Source organism: Lathamus discolor, chromosome 3 (genome assembly GCF_037157495.1).
Source record: "Lathamus discolor isolate bLatDis1 chromosome 3, bLatDis1.hap1, whole genome shotgun sequence".
In the NCBI taxonomy this organism is placed as follows: Eukaryota; Metazoa; Chordata; class Aves; order Psittaciformes; family Psittacidae; genus Lathamus; species Lathamus discolor.
The window spans coordinates 1,214,947-1,230,381 of NC_088886.1; the positions used below are offsets into that span (position 1 = coordinate 1,214,947).

General features: G+C 43.9%; 1 protein-coding gene across 3 annotated transcripts in view; it reads left to right on the plus strand.

Annotated features, from left to right (window-relative positions):
* The window catches only part of NEGR1 (neuronal growth regulator 1), a 271,823-nt gene that overhangs the window by 220,321 nt on the left and 36,067 nt on the right, over nt 1-15,435 (plus strand). The gene's annotated exons all lie outside the window — the stretch shown is intronic.

Below are 15,435 nucleotides of genomic sequence, written 5' to 3' on the forward strand. Positions count from 1 at the left end.
AAATCCAGCCCCAATTTGCATGGTTCAGTGTTATGGCTCAGCCAGGCAGGCTGCTCTACACCAAATAAATGCCAGCAAATGTATGTAACTATATACGTATTAAAAATTACACAAAAAATCTTGCACTGATTAGGATCCTACTCAAAGGCTGCTGCAGTCAGTCAGAGGACATTCACTGGTTTAATGAGGTTTGGATCAAGCCCAGTGTCTCCTGTAGACATCACAGTGCAGAGAACTGGTACCATAGACCTGATTTTTCATTGGAGGCCACCCTTCCAGTCTTGCCCCTGGGGGGACAGTCATTGTCCTGAGCTGTTCTCTTCCTCCGTGTCTCAGGATGGACAGGGAACAGATCTGGAATCCATCCAAAGTTCAGAACTCGGCACCTTCAATTCTTTTATTCATACAAAATAAGACAAATGGCCAAATCCTCCATTTATGTAAGTTGTAATAATTCTTTTAGATGTTGGGTTTCAAATCTTTCCGTACGGATGCCAACTGCTGCTCCAGGTCACAGTTACTGAGAGTTAAGGGTAAATTTTCTCTAAATCCATTTTCCAGCTAGAGGTTTATTATGAGTTATATGGCAATAAGAGACTGTGATTGGACAAGGTAGAAATACCCCGTCTGAGCAAAGCCAGGAACATGTGTATCTGCTTGACATTTAGGAGAAACTTTAAAGGCCTGAGAGAGTATCTGTGTTTCAGGGGAAAAAAACCAGACCAAAGCTCCAGTGATCTTTGCGTTGGGTCCTTAATGAAGTTGCCTTTATATTATGTTGAGTTACATTTGTGTTGTTATATCCTCCAATTTTGCAGTTATAACCATAGCTAACAATGTTTAGACACATCTTCTTTCTGAGCTGATAAATCAAAGTGCTTGAAGCACGTGTAGAAGCATGACTAAATGTCCATCATGGGGCTCAGTTCATTATGATGATTATGCATTCAGGGTCATCCATGGAACTTAGCTGCTGAAGGCAGCAGCTGCCCACGTCCTGATCAGGGTGGGGAGCTCTTCTTGAGCTCATTCTTCCTCTCCAGGGGTAGAAAACCTTGGAGAAAAATGTAAAATCCAAAGGATACCACACTTGACAAATGGGATGGAAACCAGACGTGCGATAACATAATGATATAAATACATTCCGCAATTCTGGAGCATTGTACAATGCTTTGGCCTTGGCCTCAGGTATTTTGAAGAATGGAGGAGGAGGTTCATAAGGGGGTGAGAGGAAACAAAGGATGAGAAAATCCCTATGTCAAGAGATTAAGGATGATTACTGTCAGTCTTCTAAAGGAAAAGAGGCTTATTGAAGTATTGGCTCATCCAGAGAAGGTGTATTAGGAAGTTTCCTCATTAAACAAGCCCAAGAGAGCTTTGACTTACGCTAATCAGTGGCAAATTCTAAACTTAATGCAAAGCACTTTGTTCAACTGTTATTAAGTGTACAAGTTATCTTCGTGAGAAGTTGTTAAAACCAAAGCTCCTGGGGCTTCAAAAGGGAATTATCTATTGATCAATGAATGTCATGGAATCCATTTTAAACCCAAGATTTCAGTATTTACACTGAAAGTCCAACAGGTTGGAAAATGCTGTAACAGAGATAATTTAGCAAAGAAATTCCAGGTTATTTAACAAAAGCGGTTGCTTGAAAGCAAGCAAAGTTTCTTTGCAAACCTGTGTGCTCCTACCATGTCAAGTGTCCTCTTAATTTAGAGATTACCAAAAAAACATAGAGCTGGAGATGGTGTCCACAGCTTGTATTTAGCTTTCCCTGAGAGCTGCTGCATGTTCCTGAGCATCTGAACAGTTGGTGAACTGAAGCAAACGAGAAAGAAGAAAATAATTCTTTTTTTGGCAGAAAGAAAGCTAAAAGTAGATGTAGAGCTTTCAAAATGAGAGGGTTTTCAGTGAGCCCACACTGCAAACACTAATTAACCTCTGAACTTAACCACGTAAGTCACAAAATGCTGAGGTATTTAAATAAGCATCTAAAATAGAGAACTCAGTGTTATCCTTCCACCTACTGGTTGGTACGTTGATGATTGGATTTTAAATAATAAATGGAGTATAAAAGCTTCCTTTTCTCAGGACTTTTCCAAACCTCAGGCAAAACCCATTAGCATCAGATGCTTAGATAGTGCTGACAATATTAGAAACACTCCATGAAAAAGACTTGGGATGGATTTTTCAGAAACACACTTTTTTCCCCAAAGATATTATCCTGAGTAGCAAAGCTGATATCTTGACTTTAAAATGTCCTGCTATGGAGCACCTACAACAGTGATCTAAATGTCACTGTGGTAGGATGCTGGTACTGTTGTAGATAATTTTCTTCTAAATTGGCCTGTGAAAAGATAACCAGAGTTTTAGACTGGGAAAGATTTAGATTTACCAACGTTACTCAAAGGTAAAACACAAACTGAGAACTTGGTCATTTAAATCCTGTCCATTTGTTCAGTTTAAACGTTATTTGGAGAAAAAGAATCAAATGTTTAAATTATTGGGACGTGAGGAAGAAAGCAACAAATTTCGTGAAGTAACCCCATTGAAAACTAAGACAATCCAGTATAGCAGCTGTTATTTATCGCAGCCCCAGTATGTGCAGCTTTTATTTATCTATCCAATGAAATGTACATCCTCACCAGCCTCTTTTCTTGGCTAAGGCTGCTGCTGAGCTTCCCAGAGAGCTTTGAGCATGAGAAAATGCCTGTCAGGCAGAAGAAACTTCGGAATCAGGATCCAACAATGCTTTATCTAAATCAATAGACTTTAATGTTTTTTAAACCATGATTTTGCAGCCAAAGGAAGTTCTGCGCATGTCTTTGTGTTCTTCAGCCAGGTTCTTCATCTAGAGTTGGGCTTAAAAAGTAGTTTCCTGGTAATATCAAAGCAGTATATTGTATAAAGTATGTTTGGTATAAAATAGAACTTTAATGACTAAGTCACTGGCATTTTGAAGCAAAATAGGACTTTCTGCAACCTAACAAAATGCTTTCCCTAAATGCAGATTTCTAGATGAAGATGTAATGTGAAAAAAGGATTGAAGTTCTGCTGCACTGTTTTTCACCACCCGGTCTCAGTTTCAGTGTATTGCCCATCAGTCCCACAGTTCTCCTAAAGGAATTTTGCAGCCAGTCTGTTTTTGCTTCCAAACGAAAGACCCATTCCTGACCTTTCAGCATTTGCTCTCAACCAGCAGTCGCTGCTCCTGGGCTCTGTAAATTATTGGTCCACAGTTCGATGTCTGACCTGAGCAGACCAGCATCTTCGAAACATGCCTGGGTTGGTGCAAGAAAGGAAGCTCAGCTCTTTATGGTCTCTGTCAATAGCTGCTATAAAAAAATACCCTAAAAGCTGCATTGCTTTGAATACAGTTCTCAGGACTGAAAGCATCAATACCCTGTTTGTATTATTTTTTTTCCTGGAACTTTTCTTACACATTAGAAGTCATAGAATGATAGAACCACAGACAGGTTTGTGTTGGAAGGACCTTAAAACTCACCCAGTTCCAACCTGCCTCCACTAGAGTAGGTTGCTCCAAGCCCCGTCCAGCTTAGCCTTGAGCATCTCATAATAACTGTTTTAATGATATAGCTAAGGATGAAGCTGGTCCAAAAATGAGTGGGTATGAATTTGTCATGCGTTCCCCAGGCTGAGAGAGGAGGATTTCTAACCCTTACACAGCTGGTTCTGCATCAGTCTTCAATACAGAGCGGAGGGGCACATAATCAAAATTATCTTGGCAGTGAAGCTTAGCGAGTTTATCACAGGGATTTGTCCTCAGTGTTCAGGAAATGAACCGAAAGCCTCTGGTCTGCTCTGTACAAAAAACCAAGTCAAAAAAGAAGACGCAGCTCTTGCATAAAATTCCCTTTCTGCTGTTCCAGTGAACACCCCAGTGAAAGCTGAACAAACCCAGTTTCACCCAGGGATTTAGTGCTGGCTTGATTTTATTATCCTGTTTAACTAGTGGGGTGTGTGGTTGGCATTAATGAAAACAAGTGCCCTGGGTCTAACCCTGCTTCACGTCCTCTTCTCAGAGACTCACACTTCTAGATGTCTTTCAGGTGCTTTTTATTGATTTCTGTGTAAGAACAGCATCCCTGTTTGTGCAGGTGCAGATTTATTTCCTTTTCAATATGTTAGAAGCAGCCAGTTTGTTTTACGTGTAATTAAAGCAGTGAGAAGGGTCAGTGTAATCATCCTTAGCACTGCGGAGCAACTGCAAGGAGCTGGGTCCAGGCCCGGGCTAGCCCAGCCGGGTTTAGGTGCTTTGGTTATCGAGAAGAGCAGAGAAGGTATTTCTGTTTCCAGAAATACTGTGTTCAGCTCTTGCATGTTAACATGATGTTTATAATATGCTAATAGCAGTTCATCTGTGCAACAAGATTCTGAGCTGCAGCGTGACACTTCCCTTAATGAGTTGTGCTGATCCTGCATTGGAAGCAGGAGCAGAGAAGCCCATCTGACGCCAGCAGGGACTCGTTGTTGGTTCGGGTGGGATCTTCTGAGGCAGGATCCCAACACAGAAATAATAGCTAATCTAGTATTTCAGGTTTCACTGCCTTGAACAGGGAGAAGCTATCAAGTCTGACAACAGCTCTCGCAGCCTGATAGACCCAAATCCCTTGCGGGAGATGATAAGTGAATCCGTTTAGAAGCACATTTTGTTATTTTAGCCTGCTGATGTGTGTGCTTGGAGATTCTATTTTCTTGTAGGCTATTTGCAGCAGACTTCTGTTCCTTGATCTCAGCTTTTAATAGCTCCCCAGGCAATAAATGCGTTTCCTTCCTCTGAGTGTTGGCACAACGACTTGCTCTATAGATTAGCCAGGCAGTATTCGTCTCCTGTTCTACCTGTTTTCCAACACACTTCTGTACCAAATGAAAAGCAGTTGTACTTCTCAGTGACTCATTTGTAACTGGAATAGTCCGCATTATGGTTCACCTTTGTGTTCCTCTCTTGTTTCCTCTGACTTGTAGCATTATGTGGTGCTCTATTTCCCTTGGAAGTGCAATCTTGCAGTGTGCTCCTCCTTAAACTCTGCACAGAGATGTGCAGACATAACTGCAGCCTCAATTAAGTCTCCTTTTACAGGAATTGTAGACATTTTATGAGTTTCATCATGACATTGGCACATTTCACCATGTAATTTATAGAGATTTGTAATGATTCATTTGATAGGCATTGTCTGTGGATTTCAGTTCATCAGGGATCGGCAGAACTCTAATTACACAGTAATTATTAAATAACTTATTCACAAATTGCTGTGCCAGTGAAAGCAAATATCAGAGCAGTTAAGCAGCATCTAGTCCTTCGAGGCATGTGTTATATACATATGGGGATTGCAGAGATGGGGGTGTTTGCTCTAAACACGTTAATAATGGATAGATCAGGCAGGAATGTCTATAAATAAGAACAAGACTGCTATGGCAAGAATTGTCTCAGCCTCTGTTCCCAAAAGTCTGTCTTTCACCTGGGAATCCCAGGTTCATCTGGTCAGGAGCCCAGACTGCAGGAGTCCCCATGTCAGAGAAATGCTGGTCTGAAAGTAAAACTGAAACGGGTACAAAATGAAGAGTGAGAGGTGGTTCCAGCCAGAGAGACCTCTTCCCATCCCAGTAGCTGTGCAGTACCAAACCATAGAAGGGTCACGAAGAGACCCAGGGAGTACAATGAAGGCAGGGATTTAAAATCCCTGTTTTCACAGTTCCAGAGGAGGCCACGGAGCTGCTGCGAGGGCTGGAGCAGCTCTGCCCTAGAGCCAGGCTGAGAGAGCTGGGCTGGGGCAGCCTGGAGAAGAGAAGGCTCCTGAAGGGGAGACCTGAGAGCAGCTCCAGTGCCTAAAGGGGCTGCAGGGAACCTGGAGAGGGGCTTGGGACAAGGGCCTGTAGGGACAGGCCAAGGGGAATGGCTTGAACCTGCCCGAGGGGAGACTGAGCTGAGCTCTTAGGCAGAAGCTCTTCCCTGTGAGGGTGCTGAGGCGCTGGCACAGGGTGCCCAGAGAAGCTGTGGCTGCCCCATCCCTGGCAGTGCTCAAGGCCAGGTTGGACACAGGGGCTTGGAGCAAGCTGCTCCAGTGGAAGGGGTCCCTGCCCGTGGCAGGGGTTGGAGCTGGAAGAGCTTTAAGGTCCCTTCCAACCCAAAACAGGCTGGGATTCTACGTTAACAGTTAGTCCAGCCCTGTGTGGGATGACTGAAATCACTGCTGCTGGCCAGGGTTTAATTTGCTGCAGTGAGGAAGGGGTCTCTGGGGAGATTCCCCTGCATCCAAGGGATCTTTATGGGAGTTTTGTGTATTCAGAAGTAGGAGAAAATGAACAAACCTGCCTATGACCACAGACCTGCAGAAGCGTTTGTTTAACACTATTAGCAGTTGCAAGCATAGCACTATGCACACAGGAAGGAGGTAGTGCTTTGGTGTGCGTCATATTGCTTCTCTAATGTATATTTTGCCTTATTTACACCCAGAAATATAGTGACAGTTGTGCAGATCTAAAGAGTGACCTCTGAGAACAAGAATATCGTTATTGGGAGTCAGAGCAATGCTAATCATATGTTTCTGAACAGCAAAAATGCTAACAGATTTTTAGACCTCCATTATTCATAAGCTTCCTATTTATACATATGAATAAAAGACCAAGCCAAAAGGATGCGGACTACTTTGTCTCTTTTTCTTCAGTTTGTTATGGTCTCAAGAGCTGTAAAAATCATTAAAGCAGCAATTTTGTCTGGAAAAATTGGAGATAAGGACTAATGAACAAATACTGTTTATCCTTTTTGATGCTATAATTTGAACAACTAAACGAAAACATTGAATTTTGTATAACTTTTGTGATTTAGATGTAATTAAAATGTTGGTAAGAGACGGGAACTCAGTAGGTTCCTCTGCTTGCATAACCCTGGTTCTGTTGCCTGAGGCTCAGAGAGCACCCAGTGGCACAGCCAAGGGAAAGGGTGACTCGGCAGAAGCCACCTCGGACCTTTGGCATCAGCAGAAGGTTGTTTTCAGTCAGTACCTGACAACTGGGGTGTCTGTCTTTGCCATTTCTATATCTATTTTAGAATCGAGTTCTATGACTCTGGTCTGTGAACCTGGTGTGGAACAGGCTGGGAAGGGTTCATTAAGCATTTAGAGATTACTTTCAGGAAACTAAAATGTCCTTTCTCTTCCATGAACAGAGCCATTCCTTTTCCTCCATTCAGTTTAATTAAAAAACATGCAGTTTATTTTAGATGGAACGGCTTGAACCTGCCCGAGGGGAGACTGAGCTGAGCTCTTAGGCAGAAGCTCTTCCCTGTGAGGGTGCTGAGGCGCTGGCACAGGGTGCCCAGAGAAGCTGTGGCTGCCCCATCCCTGGCAGTGCTCAAGGCCAGGTTGGACACAGGGGCTTGGAGCAAGCTGCTCCAGTGGAAGGGGTCCCTGCGCGGGGCAGGGGTTGGAGCTGGAGGAGCTTTGAGGTCCCTTCCAACATAAACCACTCTGTGATTATGTTATCATGTTTTGATTGCTTGACTTTCCTTTTAGCCCTGTAAATATCCCATGTCGCATGTGCCAGATGCTGACATTTATGGATTGACAGGCAAACCACAACCAAGTTTAAATGGGCACTAAAGCAGCACAGGGCAGGTTAAGTTACAACAGGAATCTTCCAAAAACTCCCCTTAACTTACCGTGGCTACAACAACATCTGCTTCTTTTCCTCTTTGGCAGGCAGTCTGATGTGGGTCTGGCTGCAGCCGCTCATTGGGGAACTGAGAAGCTTCCAGTGTGCAGGGGAAGGGAATTTCATAAATCATATCCTCAGTAGTGCTTCTTGATAAACATGAAGCCTTGTGTGGGATGGTTCAGTATGAGGTGTCCCTGCCCATGGCAGGGGGGTTGGAACTGGATGACCTTGAGGTCCTTCCCAACCCTAACCATTCTATGGATTACAGGAAAAACATTGTGGAGGGTTTCATAAACAGGTCCTCAACAAGGCTGCAGATTTCTTGTGCCTTTTATTATCTTTTATTTCTGATAATACTCAGCAGAGTCTTGTAACTGGATAAACTGGATACACAGCGCTGAGAGAAACGTATTCGGTTTGACATCAAACGAGCCCCATTGACGCGCCTTAGAATGCAAAAGTGCTGTCTGAGGTCTGGAAGTTATTGTTGTGTTTTCTAAACTGCAGAGGGTGTTCCCTGTCCTGGAAACTGGGTTCTTTAGAAATCTTCTGCATCTGAAAGGGCTTCTCTGGCAAAACCCATCCTGCTGTGGTTTTACATTGAGTGAGTGATGTGTTCCTGGCAGTGGGGTAGCCACATTGTTGTGATGCCTATGGCGTTTCAGGATGAGAGCAGATACTGCTGACTGGGTACTGCTGGTCTCTTCCCCTTCTGGAAACATCTCTAAATCCAGAGCATCCTTTCGCTCTCTGGTACCATGTTTGCTGCTCTGCCCCTCTCCCACATCCAGAGGCTGAGGTCAGCCACATGCACCCATGGCGGTGCACATGAGACTCGCCATAGAACAAGATATTTCTACCTGGGTTTGGAGTTCTTTGCCTTTTCTTGGCTTCTCTCCATGTGTAACCTTCCTTATCTCCAAACAAACCACCCATAACCATGTTTTCTTTGCAATTAATGAATTAATTCCTTTTGCTGACCTCGGGTAAGTGGCCCTTTGCATGGTTTGTTTTACATTTGCCTCTCAGACTTGCTTTATGGGGTTTCTTCAGCCACACCTTGCATGGGACCATAGAAGGCTGCAAGTGCTGAGGGTCATTCTGAAACCTGTAGAGATTCCAGCATTCCAGTTTATTTTCCTGATCTGAAAGGTTTCATTATCCATTTATTCACATCTTTTCATTCCTTGACATTCCTTGCACTTTACTTCTTCATTTTTTGATAGTTCAGTGCTTGTAATTACTTGTGCAACTATGTACTGGTGATGGGACCTTGAACCAGTGGGTATATTTTTGTGATACTCAAAGAGCACACTGCAATACAAGGGGCATAGATTCCTGATACATTCCTTTCCTCAGTAGTCAGGCATTCCTGAGAGAGGTAAAGCCTTGAGCATAGACCAACACGTTACAGATGTGAAATTGTTGTGATCATAGAATGGTTACGGTTGGAAAGGACCTGCAAGTTCCAGTTCTAGTTGCGATAATGGGGAGAGAAATTGCATCCTCTTACTGGCAAGAATATCAAATGCAGGACCTTCATTTAAAACATGATTTGAAAGGTTATAGTGGAAATAAATTTTTGCTTGTTAGTGGTTCACATGCACCCCCATTAAATTAAATTCAAAGCAGTTTTTTTCACACTATAAAACAGTTGATCCTACATAAACCATGATGATTCATTCTGGAACTTATTCAAAATTACATAAGTAAAAAGCCTTTAGTGGACTCCAGATTAAAACAATGGGTTATTTTAGCATCTCTCTTCCATTTTTTATAAGAAAATCAGATTCCACTAGAATTTTAAGTAAAATTTAAGGTTATCCCATTATTTTCTCTGTGCCAGCTAAAAACACGCGTGGTGCTCAGGCTGGTGCTGCGCAGAAATGCCTTTCATCAGGCTTCCTCTGCAAGAGTGATACTAAAAGGTGTCACTAATGTGGCTTTCTATGAGCTTCAAAATATTAGACTATTTACTTAAAAAGTAAATCAGGTAAACCCAAAGTACCGTCGGTGTAGGGCAGTGAGTAAACTGCCTGGCCGTGTCAGGTCTCCAACTTCAAACTGATAATGATGTATCTATCTTTATAATGTCTCAGAGACATTGAGCTGTTAAATTCCATCCTGTAACAGAAGAACAAACCGTTTAAATAAAACAAACCATTACTAAGCACTTACAGTGTAATAACTCAAACCCGTACAAGAGCTCAAATTGTAATTGCAAAATACTAATGGGGAGTGAAAGACACAGAATAAATTAAGGTCCTGTCTCTACCCAACCCATTTGCAGTTTCCATCCAGAAGATTTATTATCAGCAATGCTTTTCCCTTTACCGTTGCACTAAAACAGTCTCTGGTTTACCTAGGCTGAAAGCTCTCCATTTCAGAATAAATCATTAATCTTTAACTAAGATGATAAAGCTCAGGAGAGATTAGATTGAAGAAACCTGGCTAATTACCACAGATCATAAATGAAAATAGTTAAGAAAGGGGGGTGTTTCCATTAATTAATGTGTTAGTATTTCATTGCCTGTTGTATTTTGGAGCAGTTATTGATTTTTCCAGTACATGCAAATCTAAATATTATTACAGAAAAATCTCAGTATTTCACTGTAGTAAAATACTATAGGGGTAGGAAAATTACTGCAGGGCCAGGCCAAGGGGAATGGCTTGAACCTGCCCGAGGGGAGACTGAGCTGAGCTCTTAGGCAGAAGCTCTTCCCTGTGAGGGTGCTGAGGCGCTGGCACAGGGTGCCCAGAGAAGCTGTGGCTGCCCCATCCCTGGCAGTGCTCAAGGCCAGGTTGGACACAGGGGCTTGGAGCAAGCTGCTCCAGTGGAAGGGGTCCCTGCCCGTGGCAGGGGTTGGAACTGGATGGGCTTTGAGGTCCCTTCCAGCCCAAACCAGGCTGGGATTCTGTGATTCTACTGATGCAGACTGTCACAGTTTAACCTCTAATCGGGACTGAAATGGAACCAGCTTTTTGTATTCTTCTGTTACAAAATGCCTTCCTTACCCTCTGTAAACATGCTCGTCTGTCTACAGTGTGCTTCAACACAGATGCAGAAATTGCCTTTGCATAGATACATCATTATTGATAGCGCCTACCCCCGTCCTATAGTAAAATACCCCATAAAGCTATGCTTTCTCTTATGCAGCATATGTAAATGCCATTCTGTAGTAAACGTAAATATTTAATCCTACGTTTTCAAATCATATCTAGTTATCTTAAGAAAACTCATGGGATTTTAAACTGAATGGGGAAACTGTTAAGCCTGGTGGTGGTTAATATCTGCAAAATGCAAGAATAAACTAGAGTAACATTAGAAAGAAAACACTGGGACATGCACCAGCGCTACGGCTTTGTCAGATTGTGTATCTTCTGTTGATTGTGTATCTGACTTCTCAGTCTCCCTAAGAAAACACTATGAAGCAGAATGGGTTTATGTGCTCTTGGCGTGTGTCATATCCCGAAATGAGAGTTTAAGAAACATAGGCTTTAGCTAAAGGCAATGTGGGTTGGTTCCAGTAGTCATTTCACACTGGGGATCAAAATACCTGAAGAATGGCAGAAACTGATGCTGGTTGAGGGCTACAGAACCCAATTAAAACATGTCCTAGTTTCTGTTTGTCATCGCTACTGTGAAATAGTGTGGACTTTCTGTCACCTTAATAGTGAAGAGTACAAGGAATTAAATTACTCCTCAGACTTGTATAGCATTGTTTTTTGTTCTGAAAAACAGAATCTGACTCATAATAAGGAATCATTTTTGTTTTAAAGACTGGGATCATCCTGACAGTATCCATTGCACCAACCAAAACAGTCCATTTGGGGACAGATGCAGAGTGATAAAAGCAGCTCTCTTTGTAATAACAAAGTGGGTTTGTAGCTTTGGCTTCTCTAATGGTCCCAGCGCTGGTGCTGAGCTCCTGCTGGGCAGGGCCTCCAGAGAACTGGAAAGAGCATTGTCTTTTTTGTATTGCCAAAGAATTACCCTATCCTGATGGATTGAAATGGTCTTTAGGGGCACTAACACCCACTGTGAATGACAGACAAACACTGCTGGCTGGCTCCAGCATCAGCAGAAACGTGCTCCGACACCTGGAGCTGAGGAGCATGGGGAGAGGCACCAGCCTGCATCAGGGCAGGATGCTGGTGAGTGGGAATAGGGCTGGAAAGCCACTGTCTGCTCTTTGCCTTGATATGGAACTGTACTGGGCTGCTCCTGTGTTGATGAAGTCTGCATTCTGTGATGTGTGGTTTTTGAAGACTTTGATCTGCAGAGGATATCCTTACAGTCTTCATACACTGGGAAATATATATATATATTATATTTTAAATATTGCTAATATGAAATTAGTGGAAATATTTAATCCCCATCCCTGGCAGTGCTCAAGGCCAGGTTGGACACAGGGGCTTGGAGCAAGCTGCTCCAGTGGAAGGGGTCCCTGCCCGTGGCAGGGGTTGGAGCTGGAGGAGCTTTAAGGTCCCTTCCAACACAAACCAGGCTGGGGTTCTGATTTAGAGCAGAACTCTGCTTCAGAAATCAGATCCACAGGCACTTTATTTTCTATTACATTGAAGAAGCTCATTTTTACAGCGGAAAACCCATCTCGACAGACTAAGAATGTCAAGGTCTGAGTCCAGTTGCTTGGCGTGTCCTGTCATTTCAAATCTATTATTAGAAAAATTAGTACATTGCCTTGATAAACTGCAGAGGGAGAAGCAGCAGATGAAGACTGAGGGGTTTGGCAAGGTACCAGCAACAGGAAAGCTGTCAGAAGTCCTGTCTATTGTTTCAGGTAACATACAGAGAGCTGACATGGGTGTGCAGGGGAAGAAAGGGGAATGGGGCTAAATAATGAGCACTCTTCTCTCATTGTGTTTGTGCCAGGATGAGGCATGGCCAAAAGAGAGAGGAGGAGAGGAGAATGAAGGTGAACGTCTGTGGGCCCCCGGCTTTCCACATTTCTCAAGCTGTTTCTTCGCATTGCTTTCTCCTTCTTGGATGTAATAAATCCGGACTAGAGTCCTGTCAGGATGTGAGCTCTGGCTCTGAGGGGCTGTGTTAGAGACCCTCGCCCCCAGCCCAGGCTGCCACTGTGCTGTGCACATAGAATCATAGACTAGTTAGGTTTGGAAAGGATCTTAAGGTCATCCAGTTCCAACCCCCCTGCCATGAGCAGGGACACCTCACACTAAACCATCCCACCCAAGGCTTCATCCAACCTGGCCTTGAGGGGTTAATAAATCGTCCTGCAGTGCCACAGAGGTTTCATTCCTACGTCTTCCTTGAGCACTGTCAGCAAGTTTGGGTTTTACCAACTTTCTGTTTTGATAACTCTCACCTCAGACTTGCACTGTGGGAAAGCTGGCAGCGTGTGCAAGCGCAGGCTGGCATTTTGGTGGGCTTTCTGTTTCCTCCATCAGCAGACCTCTCTGTAAGACTGAAATGTGTTGTAACTGGAAGCATCACGCACCGGTTTGAGCTCTGTTACGTGTCTGAACTCTCACAGAGCGCAGCTTAATATTGAAATTGTGTTACTGAAGTAGTAAATCCCATAATAGAAAGCGGATTCTGGAAAACAGTGATCAAACTCTTCTGTGGGAGACACCATAACAGTTATATTTCCATGTAATGACACTGAGCTGTGGGTGTGAGTCGCCTTACTCCATCGCCAATGGATGATGGAGTCAAGACTGGAGTAGTGGATAAGGAAATGTGGCTTCCTTAGGGTGAGGGACTGGACATAACTCACATTAGCCCTGAAGTAATCCAGTATCAGCAGTAACAATGCATCCATCACTATCATGTCTGCACCTTTTTAAGTGGAAAGACAGGAAAAGTGTCTGGCACATATACCTTGGGCACGCGTGTGTCTGCTCTTGGTGGGTTTGGGAGATGGGGTTTGTATGGTTTTATCTGACAGCCAGAGACTTACAGGCTGGTTTTCTGCAGGCAAAAGGCTGAAGCAACGTGTTGTTCACTTTGTCTGAGTTTTTAATATTCTCTTGGGGGGAAAAAAGGTTGTTCTGTGCTGTTAAGAGGCTGGGATTGGGAGGACGCTTGGGTCAGTGAATCTAATCCCCTTATACCGCAGGCTGCTCCGTCGTGTAATCCCTTCCATAAACTAATTGAGTTTCCTCCTCTAAGGAGTTGGTTTTCCTTTGTACGAGCTCTGAGGAGGACAGCCAGACTATAAAGGCTGCAGACCCACTTTGGATTTCTGAACGCATTCGCGCTCAGTTTATACCCATTAGTTCATGCAAACAGGGGCTGATGAATTACTTGGTTCCTTAATCATATACTAGCAAATCTTCTAGGCAAATAATTACAAGTAATTGGGCTCTAGTAAAGTAATAGCCAGCTTTAATGTACTTGCTTATTTTTACCTGCCTGTATCCTTTAATAAGCTCCTTCCAGCTCGTATTTTTCTAAAGCCTTGAGTGCCATGAAGTTGTAGCTCTGTGTGCTTACCCTCCCCAAACACACCTTTCACTCTCAGTCCCGCTGTACCTGCTGTCCTCCTCTTCCCCTGAATTCACTGCTGATTTGCTAATTTCATGTGCAAATGTATTTAAATCCCTCTGACCTGAGTATCCTGAGCTGATTGAATTTCCCTTTGACTTTGGTCTGGCAATTTCCATTCCCATTTTGTTATCCAGAATGCCATCTTTTGAGCTTTTACTGGATTTATTATAAATAAATACATCTGTATTTTTAGGTCCATGCTTAATTTCTCTATGCTATCTTTCTGTGCAGGGCTGCTTTCATTCTCCTTAAGATATCTATGGGGTGTTTTGCAGCAGGTTTCCATGGTTTCCTTCCCAAGGTGCTGTACATCTGGGTATCTGCGCAGCTCCTGCTTCTCCCAAGCCCAGCTGGGTTTCCCAGCCATTGCTTCTGGTTAACAAATTCCTTTTGTTCTGTGTAAGTTTCCTCCTTGTGTTGGGTGGCCTTTCATGGGGTGGTTTCCCATTCTGTTAACAGGTTTTCTCTGCAAGCTTTTTTCTACCTGCGATCAGAAAGGACTTTCTAGATACTATCTCTTTCCTTCTGGTAAAAGACAATGTTAAATGTCCTTGACATTAGACTGCACCTCCTTGTCCCAGCTGTCTTTAATAGCTTATATTCTCCAAAGGTTTCTCATGAGGATTAGAGCAGCAGTTACAAGTCCGTGGGGTTTAATTGTGCACTTTATTTAAACTCAATCAATGGCTGATCTCTAATGCCAGATTATTTCCAGCAGTTGGCTCTAGCACGCGCTCACCACCACTGATCACAGCTGATTTTAGAAGAACATTGGGTTTTTTCTCTTCCTTTGACAGTGTGGTACAGATAACTACACACCTTGGAATCCCAGACTGGTCTGGGTTGGAAGGGACCTTGAAGTTCCTCCAGCTCCAACCCCTGCCACGGGCAGGGACCCCTTCCACTGGAGCAGCTTGCTCCAAGCCCCTGTGTCCAACCTGGCCTTGAGCACTGCCAGGGATGGGGCAGCCACAGCTTCTCTGGGCACCCTGTGCCAGCGCCTCAGCACCCTCACAGGGAAGAGCTTCTGCCTAAGAGCTCAGCTCAGTCTCCCCTCGGGCAGGTTCAAGCCATTCCCCTTGGCCTGGCCCTACAGGCCCTTGTCCCAAGCCCCTCTCCAGGTTCCCTGCAGCCCCTTTAGGCACTGGAGCTGCTCTCAGGTCTCCCCTTCAGGAGCCTTCTCTTCTCCAGGCTGCCCCAGCCCAGCTCTCTCAGCCTGGCTCCAGGGC